Raw genomic sequence first — 18,843 nt, 5'->3', positions numbered from 1 at the left:
TCAGTGATGCCCATCAACCCCCGCAAGGTGATTGCTGGGTGCCTGCTGAAAATGTTTTAAAAACATATCTAATAACAAAAAAATCTAAAAATTCAAATCACTCAATTTTTTTTAATTAAAAAAAAATGAAATATAAAATCAATAATAAACATATTTGGTACCACAGTGTCCATAAAAGTTCAGTCTATTAAACTATGAAATTATCTAAAACATACGTTGAGCATTGAAATTAAAAAAATAAATAAATCAAAAAGCCAGATTTGCAGTGACCATAGATCAACCCCACCTCCCCCATCCCAGCCCAAGAAAAATCAATATAAACTAGATGGGCATTTCCTGAAGGAAATACATGGTGCTTGATCAACGCTGCCAGCTTTACAGCAGTGTATCAGGTGTCGACTGTAAGAAAGTAAAGTTAGAATATGAATGTTGTGTATAGCGATGGCACAACCTGGAATGGGTTGTATATGCAGCCAATGGGAGTGATGTAGTGATGTCACCATCATATAATATTGGGTGCAGGCTAAAGGACCACCATTTGCTTCAAGGGGACGCTGGGACCCACAATGATGAAATGAACAGGGTCCGGACACTTGTGAAGAACAGGCAGACTGTCCTAGGCAGAGTCTGTATGTAAGAAATTGTGGCTGCTCAGTTTGATTTATTGATTTCACTAGAAATTCTGATTGCAACAAATAATGTCTCTAGCAGCAAGTTCTCACAGGTAGACTCTGCTAATGTAAAGTCTGTCTGCTTTTGGCAGATTTTAATAGGGACGGCCATAATGGAAACAAACTATTTTTATGTAGCTAATGAAGTCACATTTAGGGCTAGTACACACAGTCAGAATAAATAATCGGTCGAATTTGGATGTTAAAATCGGACTGTGTGTACTAGCCCTTATAAAGCAGTGTATAAGTGTACACATACTACAGGATGATTACTTACATATAGCATTAAAATCAACGGAAAGCGATTTAAAATGTTTTATGCCAAGTCAGAGAACAGGAAGCCTGTGCTAGTACTGCACCACACACACCAGATGCTCTTACGCTTCATGCCCCTTTGACAATATGAAGTAAAACCACAAACAACTTTGTAAATTGTAAATGGGTGGTGGTGGCGACAGCTTTTAATAAATCAGAAACTCTCACATTTTAAAAATTTAAACCATTGAAATGGAACAGGAAGCAGGGTGCCACACAGACTTTTGGCGTGCACTAGTGCCTTCCCATATAAGTTTATCCACTCCGTTAAAATATACCGTCAGGTGTGACTTAATAACAATACATCAAGAATAAACACCCAAAATGAAACAACATGTAAACCAGATAGATAGATAGATAGATATACTTATTTTCTTTTTTATATTATCATATATTTTTTATATAATATACACTTTTTTTTTCTTTTTTTTTATAAAGGGGTTTACAATAAAATCCATAAATACAGAGTTTATAACAATGCATGGGTTGGAGGGCAGGACAGAAAACACACCTGGTGGGAAGAGAAGAATTATTATGCTGTACACGCTATATCCAATGTCGGGAGCGGTGTTAAAGGGCGTGACAAGATCTGATTAGTCCTTAAGGGTACTCTCACACACATCAGCAGTCTGCAGATACTCGGCCGAGCAGTTGCTGTACATGTCTAAACCCTGATAGACCGGGCACTGAACAAGTGCTAGGTCAGTTGGAGAGATACTGCACCACTGTAAATTAGTCATTTCAGTACCGTGCTCGGCCATTCATTGACGCTAGCACTCAACCGCGGTAATGAAGGTCTATGTCCATGGCCACCCACTCGGTCGAGCAGGTGGACGCAGCAGCCGCTCACTGTAAGGCCGGTTTCACACGTCAGTGATTCCGGTACGTGAGGTGTCAGTTTCCTCACATACCGGAGCCACTGACACACGTAGACACATTGAAATCAATGCATCTGTGCAGATGTCATTGATTTTTTGCGGACCGTGTCTCCGTGTGCCAAACACGGAGACATGTCAGTGTTCGTGGGAGCGCACGGATTACACGGACCCATTAAAGTCAATGGGTCCGTGTAAAACACGCACCGCACACGGACGTTCTCCGTGTGCAGTCCGTGTGCCGTGCAGGAGACAGCGCTACAGTAAGCGCTGTCCCCCCCACATGGTGCTGAAGCCGCCATTCATATCTTCTCTGCAGCAGCGTTTGCTGTAGAGAAGATATGAATAATCCTTTTTTTTTTTTTTGTTTCTCGGGTTTAACATAAAGATCCATGTCCCCACCCCCCTCCCACCCCCTGTGCGCCCGCCCGCTGTTATTAAAATACTCACCCGCCTCCCTCGCAGTGTCCTGTCCTGGCCGCAGCTTCTCCTGTATGCGGTCACGTGGGGCCGCCCATTACAGAAATGAATATGCGGCTCCACCCCTATGGGAGGTGGAGCTGCATATTCATGACTGTAATCGGCGGCCCCACGTGACCGCTCATACAGTAGAAGGTGCGGCCAGGACAGGACACTGCGAGGGAGCCGGGTGAGTATTTTAATAACAGCGGGCGGCGCACAGGGGGTAGGAGGGGGGTGGGGACAGGGATCTTTATGTTAAACACGAGAAATGAAAAAAAGGATTATTCATATCTTCTCTACAGCAAACGCTGCTGCAGAGAAGATATGAATGGCGGCTTCAGCACCACGTGGGGGGGACAGCGCTTATCTCTAGCGCTGTCTCCTGCACGGTGCGTGTGGTACCCAGTCGGCACACGGGCGGCACATGTGTGCCGCACGTATGCCACACTGATGTGCCACAGAAACGCACGGGCACACGGACACGGATAATTCCGGTACCGATTTTTCCGGTACCGGAATTATCTGGACGTGTGGGACTGGCCTAAGGGCGGCTTTCAATTGACAGCGACTCAGCCACAGCAGCGATCGACCACGGCTGAGCAGCTGTCAATTGACAAGTGTGAAGGTACTGTAAGGGAATATACCAGGCCATGACAGTAGGAGGTAAGCTAGCCATACCAATTAAATTTAAATTAAAGGAAAAGCATGCAAGGATAGCGAGCTAATCCCCATTATCAGCTCCACACACAGTCCCTATGATCACGGTCTAAACAACCAGGAGTGCATTCAAAACTCTTTTTCAATGACAGACACAAAGACAAACTCTTGCCTGTACAAGGACTGGGACTGTGGGTAGATGATTTAAGCATCGGAATTAGTTCCAGAATACCCTTTTAAGTTAAAATACAATAAACTGGATTGTGATAACTGTAATATGTCTGAAGAACACCCGAAGTGGCACAACACTCTTGCCTGGAAATGTAGAAATGATCTAGAAGGGTATTCTTCTCTGTGGTAGCTGCTGTAATTAGCTGTGTGTAACCTCTAGACTGCAGCAATTCATATATTGGCTTCTTCCTATCTGACAGTAGATCCTCATTAAAGTCACCACAAATAACAACTGGACCATGTTCTAAGATGTGTAACGAATTCATCAGGCTACAAAACTGTGGTAAAAATAGATTAGTATTGTAGTCGGGAGGCCTGTAAATAACTGAAATTATTGCTTGAATTGGTACTGCAACTTTCAAAACCAGGAATTCCAGGTCAGTGACGCCATGTATATACTGCATTTGACTTACTTGAACATCATGTTTCACGTAGATGGCTACTCCGCCACCATTTTTGTTGGACAGATGAGAGTAGGTAGAGTATGAAACGTGTCTGTTGTGTTTATATAGTCGATAGATTTGCAACTGTATTTTTCAGGGACAAATTGGCCAGACAGATGAGATTCAGTAAAACATAAAATGTCTGCTAGACACATTTCATGATGACTTCTTACATCATCAATGTGGGCTGACAGTCTATATTATGATAAATTACTTTCAGTAAAGGAGAACTTGGCCATGGGAGATAATTAAGTAAGGGCATAGCATTATTGACTTCTGCTTCTTTCATATTTACCAAAGACCTTTTGATTTCTTGATTTGAGTATATTTTATCTTCAGTGAAATGAATTATGTGTAGTCCGGAAAGTGATGTAGTTCTGCTAAGAGCAACATATGCCATACCTGGCTCAAAAATACTCTGTAGTGAGATTACAGCAGAAGGTGTAGTCATGCCTTGCACCTTATGTGCTGTACAGGCAAAAGCAAGTTTAATGGGAAACTGGTGATGAACAACTCCCTTTTTTGTCAAGGGTTCTTCTACTCTTTCTATATACACTACACTACCTGCTGGTGTACATGTCCTGTTGCAATTCCTTTGCCCAGCATTTGGATTATTCAACTGAACACCTAGCATGCTTACAACTGTATTACCATGTTGAAGCTGGGAAATGATTTTAACAATTTTTCCAAATGAACCATTTACGAGTCCATCCTCCATATCTATGTTTCTAATCAGCATCACACGAGCATCCTTTGCAACTTGCAACCTATCTGGTAAATCCCCTTTATGACCATTAAAAGGTATTTTCTGTTTTTCCATCTGCCCTGTTTTGAGATCTTTTTATAGTCATGTGCTTGAATGTTAATTATATTAGAATGTAAAGCAGATATGATGGTTGTGTTGTGCTGTTCTACCTCTTTATTTGTGGCAAACACATGGAGGGCGTCCTTTGGACAATCTGCAAGTTGAGTCATAGCCTGAGAAAGTAAGGGTATGTGCACACGTTCAGGATTTCTTGCAGAAATTTCCTGAAGAAAACCGGAAATTTTCTGCAAGAAATCCGCATTTTTTTTTTTGCGTTTTTTTTCCGTTTTTTTCGCGTTTTTTTAGCATTCTGCAAGCGTAATTAGCTTGCAGAATGCTAAAGTTTTCCAAGCGATCTGTAGCATCGCTTGGAAAACTGACTGACAGGTTGGTCACACTTGTCAAACATAGCGTTTGACAAGTGTGACCAACTTTTTACTATAGATGCAGCTTATGCAGCATCTATAGTAAAAGATAGAATGTTTAAAAATAATAAAAAAAATAAAAAAATGCTTATACTCACCCAGACATCTCATAAGCGGCGTCCGTTCGTCTTCCTATAGCTGGTCTGTGCGCACAGGGCCTTCCGTGACGTCACGGTCACGTGAGCGGTCACATGACCGCTCACGACCAATCACAGGACAGTGACGTCATCGGCAAGGTCCTTCGCCGCACACCAGCTACAGGAACCGAACGGCAGCGTGCAGCGGTGAGGCGGGAACACTGCGCGGGACATCGAGGGTGAGTATAGGACTATTTTTTATTTTATTTCTTATTTTTTGACCAGTTATATGGTGCCCAGTGCGTGGAGGAGAGTCTCCTCTCCTCCACCCTGGGTACCAACCGCACATAATCTGCTTACTTCCCGCATGGTGTGCACAGCCCTGTGCGGGAAGTAAGCAGATCAATGGACTCCTAGGTGTGCGGAATCCCTGCAATTCCGCATTTTTAATGAACATGTTGCTTTTTTTTCCGCTATGCGATTTTTTCGCGGAAAAAATCGCAACATTTGCACAAAAAATGCGGAATACCTTGTAAATAATAGGAGGCATATGTTAGCGTTTTTTTCGCGTTTTTATCACGTTTTTATAGCGAAAAAACGCTAAAAATCCTGAACGTGTGCACATGGCCTAAAACTCTGTCAGCTTTAGATAATGCCTCTCCCTTGCCTTTCAATCGAATTCTATTTAGGAGTTCTGCAAATGCTACATCCTCCTTTTGGCGCATGATTTCTGTGAGGGTAACCATCTGAAACAGGTCTTGCCATAGATCAAGCACATGATCTTCATAAACACAGAGAGGTTTAGCTTTACCTGGAGGTGGTAACTGGTAGAAGTCTCCCACTGCTAAAACAGACATGCCTCCAAAAGTTTTTTTGCTACCTTTAATGTCTTGTAGACTCCAGTTGATATAAGCAAACAATGGCTTGGAGATCATGGACACCTCATCAAGAACAATTATTTCAGCATTTGACAGTGTTGCTCTCACTTCATCAAGACAATTTCCTAGGCCCTGATATGGAGGTTTAAGGCTTCTTGGAAGTTTCAAAATAGAGTGTAAAGTTCTTCCTGCACTATTGAAGGCTGCTGTACCAGTGAAGGCTGAGAGAAGGACAGTAGGCATGGAAATATCACATTCCTCTGAAATCCTGGGAAGTGTCTGAAGTATCCTTGATGCCTCCAAGTAAATACTTTTAATGACATGAGATTTACCAGTCCCAGCTCCAACAGTCACAAACAGAAAGAACTGTTCAGGATTTTGTCCCCATACACATCTTACACACCAGTTACGCACTGTGTAGAAAATAGATGCATGAGTTTGATTCAAATTCTGATACATCTGTCTCAACACAACAGGGTCTACAACAGGGCCTTCAAATTTTGCTAGTGTGCTACATCTGTTTGTGGAACTTTTGCTGTATTCAGGAACATCATCTAGTTCATTTAGTTCCTCTGGGTTTATTTTCTCACATTCTGAAATACACTCTAGTCGAATAAGTTCAGTCTCAGGGGCAAGTGTAGTCCAAGCATCCTCCATCGGTCCATTTTTTATCAGATCTTCAATTACCTTTTCTATTACCTTAGAGTTTTTTCATACTGTACTCTATTCTTCTTGATGATTTCAAAGACTCTTTGAATACAATTACTTCCAGAAAGGTTTACAGATCCACAGCCATAGAAAGATTGGTATGATATAAAGGGTTTTGGTTTGAGCTGTGTATCTGAGTGGTATGGTAGATATAATTTTAGTAATGTGACATAAAATTTCTCAGAACAATTTTTTTCTGAAAATCGAGCATATCTAATAATGGCAGGTTTACCTTTTGTTCATTTCTGAATGAATCCAGAACCATTTAGAAGTAACAGGACATTATTACCTTTTTTCTGCATACCGTAGACTATTCTGTAAGTGGAAACAAAGTCAGCCATGCACATTGTTTCAAAGTCTGATGTTCTGGTCTGTTTTTATATTTTTCTGTTAATCCTGTCATCCAGACATTTTCGAATTCGGAACTTTTGTCATTTAAAGACTTCAAGGGCAAACTCATTTTTAAGGCATTATCATCAGTGGGTATAAACACAACACTACGAGAACAGGATTTAAGCTTCAGACTGCATACACGAGCAACAGCTTCTTGAACACTGACCTCTCTGTTTTTTGAGTAAGCCTGCATGATCTGTTTCATTTCATCCCGATCAGTCATGTTTGTTTGTTTTGTTTCAGCCACAATCCTTTTAAGGTAATCGCTCATTTCACGTTCAGCTTTCGAAATGTATGATAAAATATACATTATACAGGAGTATGGATTCAGTATGTACTGAATATGTACTGAAGCATTCCATGCTTTTAACAAATGCTTGTTATAACCATTCACCCAGACATCCTTTAGATGTCGTTTCATCATTACCACACTGGATCTCGATAAGGAATTGACACAGTTCTTGTATGCCTCCCTGCTAATTTAGCTTGTGCAAGTAGCTGTGGAATACTTGCAGATGATGCCTCATCTTCATGTAATAATTACCAAAGGAATTTAAGTTTCTTTTTTGCATTTTCAGGAGACATCAAAGACTCATCAGCACCGTCTAAGTCAGCTTCTTTTTCTTCACTGTTCTGTGCTGGAACTGGTCTTGTTATATAAGTATGTTCTACTGGTGGCTTAGGAAATCCAAATCTACAGTTTATTCCCTTTCTTACATGACTTTGAATGTCTTTTACTGTGAGTTTGTACTTCCATTACTATTTTGTAAAGTTCTGGGTCTGCATTCGGATCAGGTAGCTGACATGTTACATATCTATCCACAAAGTCGCATACAGTTTTATCAGGGTCTTCTTCAAATACAGGTGCATTCTGACACCAAGCCAAAAGATGTGGAGACCCTCTCGCTTGATATTCTACTTTAAAAAGTAGTCAGTGACCTCTCCAATAATTTGCGCAGGTGACAAAAGCAGATGCTTCAGTAATGCATCTACCGTACTCGTTTTTCAAACACACGCATAGTTGTAACAGGGTTACTACGTAAAACCTCACATTTTGAGGCCCAATCCATAACTGAAAAATTCACTTGCTCATTTTGCTGTGCCTTTATAATTTGAATTACTTCTGGCCATCTCATTTCTGCAGCACTAAATGTACAGAAGAAAGGTGGAGAGCCCAACTGACGAAGCATAGCAAAAAGGTCTTTTAAGGTTTTCTCCCAGTAAGCTGGAGTGCCTCCATAAGGCTGCATAAATCTTGTTGCATCTTTGTTCTTTACCAGTCTTTCCACTTCAGCCTTATCTTGCAGCATTCTAACTTATTTTACGTCCATCTTTGGTCATTGGTTTTCCTTTACGGAGCTGAATAGACATACTGAATGTTGCTAAATGCATATCAGTGACAAACTGTGCAAAGAAAATATAATTTGAATCCATAGCAAAGCGATTGTCCACAGAAAGGAGCCGTACATTAAAGTATCTGCTTGGACTTACTTTCCTCAATCTATGCATTTCATCTCAAAGTGTTAGCAGCAGTAGGGAACTGAACTGGAAAAGCCATAGCCTCTAGTTTTGGCACCCTAAAAAAACTCACTGGTTTGTGTCCTTCCGATGGAGCAACACAAAATATACTCTCACCAAATGTTATAAGTTCTCATGCAAAATCAGCCGGCTGTAAGCAGGTATCTAAGTAGCAAGCATCATTCTGTTCATTAACCTCCTGCTCTAAAGCATGTGAGTCCTGAGCATTGGTTTCCTCTGAGAACTCAGGAATTGTCTTTCTCTGCGGCAGTTTGTTGCATCATTCACTGCAATGTCATTCCATTTGTCTGTTTCCATTAGATCAATTGCCTGTTGAATATCCTCTCCAATATCAAATGTGTTGTTACTATTTGTCCCATCATGTTCATTTGTTACGTCATTAACTAACTGATCAAAGTGAGAGGCATTATCTATAATGGTTATGTTCATATATTCAGAGTGGACTTCTTTCAGTTTAGACAGTATACTTTGCACATATCTAATGTTCAAAACTGGTAATGTCCTTTATAATTCATTCGTCTTTTCAATTTCACTTTCATCAGCTGATACTGACTACTAGGCCTAGGTAGAGAATTGACTGTTGTCTCCACCTCTGATGGAACACACACAACAGAACCATGTATTGCTCTCTGCTGTCCTTTAGGAAGAGTAATAATTTTTGCGAATGGTATATATCGGGTTATCAGGTGTCTTTCAAGTTAATAAGCTCAGATGGAATTGGAGCCAATTCTAGCTTATTAAAAATGGCAATGGAGGGAATGTTTCCTGTCATCAGGTTTTCATGACAGCTATGGCAAATCCATTCTATTAACCTTTCAGGAACTACACATAATCCAACACATTGACAGTCATCGCTGCAAACATGAACATATTTCCCTGTGAAACAATTTGATACCATGACTGGGTTCTTTTTATAACTTTCATGTTTGCAGACTTTCACCTGATTGGGAAACAGGGATCTGTGACAGCTTGTGCAAATGTAGGTCCAGACTGTATTTCCGGCTGAAATGCGTTAATAGCTTGTTGAATGACAGCATTATCTGTGTCAGCTAAATGGGACTGAACTGCTTTGTATTGTCTTTGAATCTGAAGAAGATTTAACTGCTTATATTTGTGGATCGCCCCCGTAGGGCAGTGGGGTACTCGGTACCGGGTCCTTGGGTTCATAAGGGGAAGGTCACGGTGGCTGACCCGGTCCGTGGCCCTAGGGACGTCCGTTGTAAATGGGGGAAAGGTCTTTAAAGGGAAAATGTTCGTGACGCCACCTGTGGTATTCGGTCAGGGTGACCGACACTGCTTTAAGGGGTCCGCTGGGGTGATGTTATGGCAGCTAGATGGTATACCTTCCCACAGGTGAAGTGTATCCCCAGGGCTTCCCAGTGTGTAGATGGTGGATGGTGTGAGGCGCAGTGAAGGACACAAGGGTGCAGTCTCTTTACCTTTCTACTGAAGGCTTCAGCATCCACAGTCCAGAGCCCCAGATCACAGGGCAGGCAGAGTCCAGCCGGTCCGAAGGCAAATCCAGAGTCCCCTTATCCAGGTGGAAATCTGTAGCCTTCCTCTAGCGCCTGGGTGTTGTAGTACCTTCCTGCTGAGCTTCTCGGTAAGGTCCTCACAACTGATGATGGTGTTCCAGATGTTATGTCTCTCTCTCTCTGTCCCCCAGATGGATAGGAACAAACCCGTATGACTGATGGCCTGAGGCTTTTTACAGGGACTCTAGCACGCCCCAGCCCCCACAAGTTGCCACCGTGCCTCCTGAGTATAGGGCGGATCAGTAACTTGAAATTAGCTGTCCTGCCGGTCTCTGGAGCAAGGCAAGGAGACGGTTGCTCCCTCAGTGTTCCGGCTACCAGATCCTGCACCTCAGAAAGGAGGCAGCCTTTTGCAGGGCAGAACTCCTTCTGGTTTCCTCTCCTTTTGACTTCGTTTCTCACCCTCTACAATACAATTCGCTATTCGTGTCTCTTTCTTAGGCCATGTTCACACTTTGCGGTTTTTACTGCGGATCCGCGGCGATTTTGATGCTGCGGGTCCGCAGCAGTTTCCATAGCGTTTACATTAACATGTAAACCCTATGGAAACCGCAAACAGCAGTGCACATGCTGCGGGAAAAAACGCGCAGAAACGCAGCGGTTTACAACCCGCAGCATGTCACTTCTTTGTGCAGAATCGCTGCGATTCTGCACCCATAGGAATGCATTGATCCGCTTACTTCCCGCATGGGGCTGTGCCCACGTTGCGGGAAGTAAGCGGATAATGCGCGGTTGCTACCCGGGGTGGAGGAGAGGAGACTCTCCTCCAGGCCCTGGGAAGCATAAATAGTGTAAAAAAAAAAGAAATAAAATAAAAAATGATGCTATACTCACCTCTCAGCGCTGCATGCGGCCGTCCCCGGTCTCAGTTGCTGTGCGAACAGGACCTGCGGTGACGTCACGGTCACATGACCGTGATGACGCCGCTTTCACATGACCGTGACGTCACGAAGGTCCTTCTCGGCACAGCATCTTTGGAACCAGACCGCCGAGTGCAGCGCCGAGGAGATCGCGACGTCAGAGGGTGAGTATAGCCAATTTTTATTATTTTTAACATTACTATTGATGCTGCATATTGCTGCATATGCAGCATCAATAGTATAGGAGTAATTCCGCAGCGGAAACCGCGGAACAAACCGTGATAAATCTGCAGGGATAACCGCAGCGGGTTTGCCCTGCAGATTTATCAAATCCGCTGCGGGAGAACCCGCAGAGGTCACACACAAAGTGTGCACATAGCCTTAGGATGCTGCCGCACGTCGGGCAGGTGCAGCTCCGTGGCCTTCTGTTTAGGCCTCTGACAGGATCCCACCCCTGTCAGGGACCACCCTGTCAGCAGCTATTAGATGTTCCTCCTTTCCCTCTGTCTGCCTGACAGGTACTGCCTGGGTGAAGCCCAGTCAGCTTCTGACTAACTTCCTATCCAGACCACCAGTTTTACCTAATTGTGAAGAGTTCCCTAATATGAGCATAGCTCCCCCTGGTGGACTGGAGTATGAAGTGTGTTGTATGGTTTGTGATACCTGGTAAAGAGATTTCCTTTATTGCCTTCAGACGTAACATCACTCACTGGTGGAAGAATGACATTACTGCAACGACCAGGACCCTGGGGCGCTGCATTTGCATTGTATGTGTAAAGCACATTGTATTTTGTGAAGCATTTTAAAATAAGTTTTTTGACTGTATTTTTGTCTCTTTTTCTGTTGGTATTTAAGGTCAGATGTATAACGTGATTGCACATAGACTCCATTTTTTTATTGAAATTCAGGGTCCTTGAGATAATGTTGTTTTATGTATGTCATCTGTCGTAATCTGTAGTTGGAATCACATAAATAACGCAAGTGTACATATGATTTTTGTCTCAATTTGTAGTCAGCACCACAGGAATAACGCGAGTGTACATATGATTTTTGTCTCAATCTGTAGTCACCATCACAGGAATAACGCGAGTGTATATATAATTTTTTTTTGTATCTATAGTCAGCATCATGGGAATAACGCACATTTATATATGAATTTTTTCTCAATCTATAGTCAGCATCATGGGAGTAACGCAATTTTATATATGATATTTTTCTCAATCTATAGTCAGCATCACGGGAATAGTGGTCTTTGTTATATACTTTTTTTTAATCCTATGTTGAGAACAATTGAAATACTTGTCTCCTTGGTAATTTAACTTGTTTGTCTTGTTTTTATCATAAGATCTATGCTTTCTAAGCTTGGTAGCCTCTTTCTGTAATATTTTCTTTTCTGCTTTTGTCATTGCTATTCTGCGTCTCCTACATTTGTTAAGTTTTATCCTGATTGAAATATTTGATTGGCATGAACTCATATAGGCAGTCATCAGATGTTTCTATTAATGCATGAAACAATAGAAGTCTTTCAATCATATCACTTAGATGTTCACAAGTCAGCATCACAGCAATAGTTAAACTGCGCATTAAGAGTAATGCATATTTTTTAACCTTTGATGTCAAACACTGCAGTCTTTCGGAAAGTGTCAAGAGGTCGGTACCACCATCAGGTGGAGGAGCCCTCAAATATCCATAAAGTGAGGGAAGTTTATTAACACTGTATGTATCCTTATTAAGACAGTGTCTGGAAGATCATCAAAACTTAAATAGTCATGGACAAACTTCCCTTCAGCAATTAGCTTTTCCTTTATGCTAGTGTGCAAGAAGATGCCCTCTTTCAAAATGTAGTCTAGGTCTTTACTCTTAGGTATAGTACGAAATGGTTAATAAAACACACACATTATTACAAAGTAATGAAATAAAGACACAGGGTGTTGTAATAATTTATTAGACTCTTAACCCCTTAAGCCCCGAGGGTGGTTTGCACGTTAATGACCGGGCCAATTTTTACAATTCTGACCACTGTCCCTTTATGAGGTTATAACTCTGGAACGCTTCAACGGGTCTTGGCGATTCTGACCTTGTTTTCTCGTGACATATTGTACTTCATGATAGTGGTAAAATTTCTTTGATATTACCTGCGTTTATTTGCAAAAAAAATGGAAATTTGGCGAAAATTTAGAAAATTTTGCAATTTTCCAACTTTGAATTTTTATGCCCTTAAATCACAGAGATATGTCACACAAAATACTTAATAAGTAACATTTCCCACATGTCTACTTTACATCAGCACAATTTTGGAACCAACATTTTTTTTTGTTAGGGAGTTATAAGGGTTAAAAGTTGACCAGCAATTTCTCATTTTTACACCATTTTTTTTTAGGGACCACATCTCATTTGAAGTCATTTTGAGGGGTCTATATGATAGAAAATACCCAAGTGTGACACCATTCAAAAACTGCACCCCTCAAGGTGCTCAAAACCATATTCAAGAAGTTTATTAACCCCTCAGGTGCTTCACAGGAATTTTTGGAATGTTTAAATAAAAATGAACATTTAACTTTTTTTCACAAAAAATTTACTTCAGCTCCAATTTGTTTTATTTTACCAAGGGTAACAGGAGAAAATGGACCCCAAAAGTTGTTGTACAATTTGTCCTGAGTACGCCGATACCCCATATGTGGGAGTAAACCACTGTTTGGGCGCATGACAGAGCTCGGAAGCGAAGGAGCGCCATTTGACTTTTCAATACAAAATTGACTGGAATTGAGATGCGACGCCATGTTGCGTTTGGGGAGCCCCTGATGTGCCTAAACATTGAAACCCCCCACAAGTGACACCATTTTGGAAAGTAGACCCACTAAGGAACTTATCTAGAGGTGTGGTGAGCACTTTGACCCACCAAGTGCTTCACAGAAGTTTATAATGCAGAACCGTAAAAATAAAAAATCATATTTTTTCACAAAAATTATTTTTCGCCCCCAATTTTTTATTTTCCCAAGGGTAAGAGAAGAAATTGGACCCCAAAAGTTGTTGTACAATTTGTCCTGAGTACGCTGATACCCCATATGTGGGGTTAAACCACTGTTTGGGCGCATGGGAGACTTCGGAAGGGAAGGAGCGCCGTTTGACTTTTCAATGCAAAATTGACAGGAATTGAGATGGGACGTCATGTTGCGTTTGGAGAGCCACTGATGTGCCTAAACATTGAAACCCCCCAAAAGTGACACCATTTTGGAAAGTAGACCCCCTAAGGAACTTATCTAGAGGTGTGGTGAGCACTTTGACCCACCAAGTGCTTCACAGAAGTTTATAATGCAGAACCGTAAAAATAAAAAATCATATTTTTTCACAAAAATTATCTTTTCACCGCCAATTTTTTATTTTCCCAAGGGTAAGAGAAGAAATTGGACCCCAAAAGTTGTTGTACAATTTGTCCTGAGTACGCTGATACCCCATATGTGGGGGTAAACCACTGTTTGGGCGCATGGGAGAGCTTGGAAGGGAAGTATCACCGTTTGACTTTTCAATGCAAAATTGACAGGAATTGAGATGGGACGCCATGTTGCGTTTGGAGAGCCACTGATGTGCCTAAACATTGAAACCCCCCACAAGTGACACCATTTTGGAAAGTAGACCCCCTAAGGAACTTATCTAGATGTGTTTTGAGCGCTTTGACCCACCAAGGGCTTCACAGAAGTTTATAATGCATTTTCCCGAGGGTAGCAGGAGAAATTGGACCCCAAAATTTGTTGTCCAAGTTGTCCTGAGTGCGATGATACACCATATGTGGGGAGAACCACTGTTTGGGTGCATGGCAGGGCTCGGAAAGGAAGGAGCGCCATTTGGAATGCAGACTTAGATGGAATGGTCTGCAGGCGTCACATTGCGTTTGCAGAGCCCCTAATGTACCTAAACAGTAGAAACCCCTCACAATTGACACCATGTTGGAAAGTAGACCCCCTAAGGAACTTATCTAGATGTGTGGTGAGCGCTTTGACCCACCAAGGGCTTCACAGAAGTTTATAATGCAGAGCCATAAAAATAAAACAAAAATTTTTTTCCCACAAAAATTATTTTTTAGCCCCCAGTTTTTTATTTTCCCGAGGGTAACAGGAGAAATTGGACCCCAAAAGTTGTTGTCCAATTTGTCCTGAGTGCGCTGATACCCCATATGTGGGGGGGAACCACCGTTTGGACGCATGGACGGGCTCGGAAGTGAAGGAGCGCCATTTGGAATGCAGACTTAGATGGAATGGTCTGCAGGCGTCACATTGCGTTTGCAGAGCCCCTAAACAGTAGAAACCCCCCACAAGTGACACCATGTTGGAAAGTAGACCCCCTAAGGAACTTATCTAGATGTGTGGTGAGCGCTTTGACCCACCAAGGGCTTCACAGAAGTTTATAATGCAGAGCCATAAAAATAAAACCAAAATTTTTTCCCACAAAAATTATTTTTTAGCCCCCAGTTTTGTATTTTCCCGAGGGTAACAGGAGAAATTTGACCCCAAAAGTTGTTGTCCAATTTGTCCTGAGTGCGCTGATACCCCATATGTGGGGGGAACCACCGTTTGGATGCATGGGAGGGCTCGGAAGGGAAGGAGCGCCATTTGGAATGCAGACTTAGATGGAATGGTCTGCAGGCGTCACATTGCGTTTGCAGAGCCCCTAATGTACCTAAACAGTAGAAGCCCCGCACAAGTGACCCCATTTTGGAAACTAGACCCCCCAAGGAACTTATCTAGATGTGTTGTAAGAACTTTGAACCCCCAAGTGTTTCACTACAGTTTATAACGCAGAGCCGTGAAAATAAAAAATCCTTTTTTTTCCCACAAAAATTATTTTTTAGCCCCCAGTTTTGTATTTTCCCAGGGGTAACAGGAGAAATTGGACCCCAAAGGTTGTTGTCCTATTTGTCCTGAGTACGCTGATACCCCATATGTTGGGGTAAACCCCTGTTTGGGCACACGGGAGAGCTCGGAAGGGAAGGAGCACTGTTTTACTTTTTCAACGCAGAATTGGCTGGAATTGAGATCGGACGCCATGTCGCGTTTGGAGAGCCCCTGATGTGCCGAAACAGTGGAAACCCCCCAATTATAACTGAAACCCTAATCCAAACACACCCCTAACCCTAATCCCAACAGTAACCCTAACCACACCTCTAACCCTGACACCCCTAACTCTAATCCCAACCCTATTCCCAACCGTAGATGTAATCCAAACCCTAACCGTAACTTTAGCCCCAACCCTAACCCTAACTTTAGCCCCAACCCTAACTGTAGCCTTAACCCTAGCCCCAACCCTAGCCCTAACCCTAGCCCTAACCCTAGCACTAACCCTAGCCCTAATGGGAAAATGGAAAAAAATACATTTTTTTTATTTTTCCCTAACTTTGGGGGTGATGAAGGGGGGTTTGATTTACTTTTATAGCGAGTTTTTTAGCGGATTTTTATGATTGGCAGCCGTCACACACTGAAAGACGCTTTTTATTGCAAAAAATATTTTTTGCGTTACCACATTTTGAGAGCTATAAATTTTCCATATTTTGGTCCACAGAGTCATGTGAGGTCTTGTTTTTTGAGGGACGAGTTGACGTTTTTATTGGTAACATTTTTGGGCACGTCACATTTTTTGATCGCTTTTTATTCCGATTTTTGTGAGGCAGAATGACGAAAAACCAGCTATTCATGAATTTCTTTTGGGGGAGGCGTTTATACCGTTCCGCGTTTGGTAAAATTGATCAAGCAGTTTTATTCTTCGGGTCAGTACGATTACAGCGATATCTCATTTATATTATTTTTTTAGGTTTTGGCGCTTTTATACGATAAAAACTATTTTATGGAAAAAATAATTATTTTTGCATCGCTTTATTCTCAGGACTATAACTTTTTAATTTTTTTGCTGATCATGCTGTATGGCGGCTCGTTATTTGCGGGACAAGATGACGCTTTCAGCGGTACCATGGTTATTTATATCTGTCTTTTTGATCGTGTGTTATTCCACTTTTTGTTCAGCGGTATGATAATAAAGCGTTGTTTTTTGCCTCGTTTTTTTTTTTTTTTCCTTACGGTGTTTACTGAAGGGGTTAACTAGTGGGCCAGTTTTATAGGTCGGGTCGTTACGGACGCGGCGATACTAAATATGTGTACTTTTATTGTTTTTTTTTATTATTTAGATAAAGAAATGTATTTATGGGAATAATATATATATTTTTTTTTCATTATTTTCGAATATTTTTTTTTATTTTTTTTTACACATTTGGACATTTTTTTTTTTTACTTTGCCCCAGGGGGGGACAATACAGATCGGTGATCTGCCAGTTTGCATAGCACTCTGACAGATCACCGATCTGAGAGAAGTGCAGGCTGCTTCACAGTGCCTGCTCTGAGCAGGCTTCTGTGAAGCCACCTCCCTCCCTGCAGGACCCGGATCCGCGGCCATCTTGGATCCGGGTCTGGAGCAGGCAGGGAGGGAGGTAAGACCCTCGCAGCAACGCGATCACATCGCGTTGCTGCGGGGGGCTCAGGGAAGCCCGCAGGGAGCCCTCTCCCTGCGCGATGCTTCCCTGCACCGCCGGCACATCGCGATCATGTTTGATCGCGGTGTGCCGGGGGTTAATGTGCCGGGGGCGGTCCGTGACCGCTCCTGGCACATAGTGCCGGATGTCAGCTGCGATAGTCAGCTGACACCCGGCCGCGATCGGCCGCGCTCCCCCCGTGAGCGCGGCCGATCGCGTATGACGTACTATCCCGTCACCGGGAATGAAGTCCCGGGTCACCTTGACGGGATAGTACGTCATACGGGATTAAGGGGTTAATCCACCTAAAGACCCCCTCGTTCTGTAAAAGAGGAAAAATAAAAAATCAACAATATCCCATACCTTCCGTCGTTCTGGTCACGTCCCACGATGTAAATCCATCTGAAGGGGTTAAATCATTTTACACCCAGGAGCTCTGCTAATGCAGTGCTTGTGGCTGTAAAACCCCGGGGAATGAATAGAAAGCATTTTATTAACCATTTCTTACTATTGGATTAATAATGGATAGGTGTCATAATTGACGCCTCTCCATTATTAACCTGGCTTAACGTCACCTTACAATAGCAAGGTGACATTAACCCTTCATTACCCCATATCCCACAGCTACACGGGAGTGGGAAGAGAGTGGCCAAGTGCCAGAATAGGCACATCTTCCAGATGTGCCTTTACTGGGGTGGCTGGGGGCAGATGTTTTTAGCCGGGGGGGCAATAATCATGGACCCTCTCTAGGCTATTAATATCTGCCCTCAGTCACTGGCTTTACCACTCTGGCGGAGAGAATTGCGCGGGAGCCCACACCAATTTTTTCCGCGATTTAACCCTTTAATTTAATAGCTAGAGGGCCCAAATTTTGCACATACACACTACCAACATTAGTAGTGTGGAATATGCAAAAAAAAAGGGATATGAGATGGTTTACTGTATGTAAACCATGTCTCATATCCTGTCGGGTTTGGGAAGGAGATAGCAAAAGCCGGCAATTGAATTACCGGCTTTTAAGCTATCTCGCGCTGAATTAAATATAAATACAGTATATATATATATGTCTCAATGACATTATATATATATATATATATATATATATATATATAGTGCCTACAAGTAGTATTCAACCCCCTGCAGATTTAGCAGGTTTACACATTTGGAATTAACTTGGCATTGTGACATTTGGACTGTAGATCAGCCTGGAAGTGTGAAATGCACTGCAGCAAAAAAGAATGTTATTTCTTTGTTTATTTTTTTTTTTTAAATTGGGAAAAGTATTTTCAGAGGGTCATTTATTATTCAAACCCTCAACCCACCAGAATTCTGTTTGGTTCCCCTAAAGTATTAAGAAGTAGTTCAGGCACAAAGAACAATGAGCTTCACATGTTTAGATTAATTATCTCTTTTTCCAGCCTTTTCTGACTATTTAAGACCCTCCCCAAACTTGTG

At 42.2% G+C, this 18,843-nt stretch overlaps 1 long non-coding RNA gene across 1 annotated transcript in view; it reads right to left on the bottom strand.

Moving 5' to 3' along the window:
- Positions 1-18,843, bottom strand: part of LOC143768888 (uncharacterized) — a 64,486-nt gene that overhangs the window by 29,475 nt on the left and 16,168 nt on the right. The gene's annotated exons all lie outside the window — the stretch shown is intronic.

The sequence above is a fragment of the Ranitomeya variabilis genome, chromosome 4 (assembly GCF_051348905.1).
Source record: "Ranitomeya variabilis isolate aRanVar5 chromosome 4, aRanVar5.hap1, whole genome shotgun sequence".
Classification (NCBI taxonomy): Eukaryota; Metazoa; Chordata; class Amphibia; order Anura; family Dendrobatidae; genus Ranitomeya; species Ranitomeya variabilis.
Note: the sequence above shows the minus strand (reverse complement) of the source record. Positions and strands in the feature narration are given on the sequence as shown.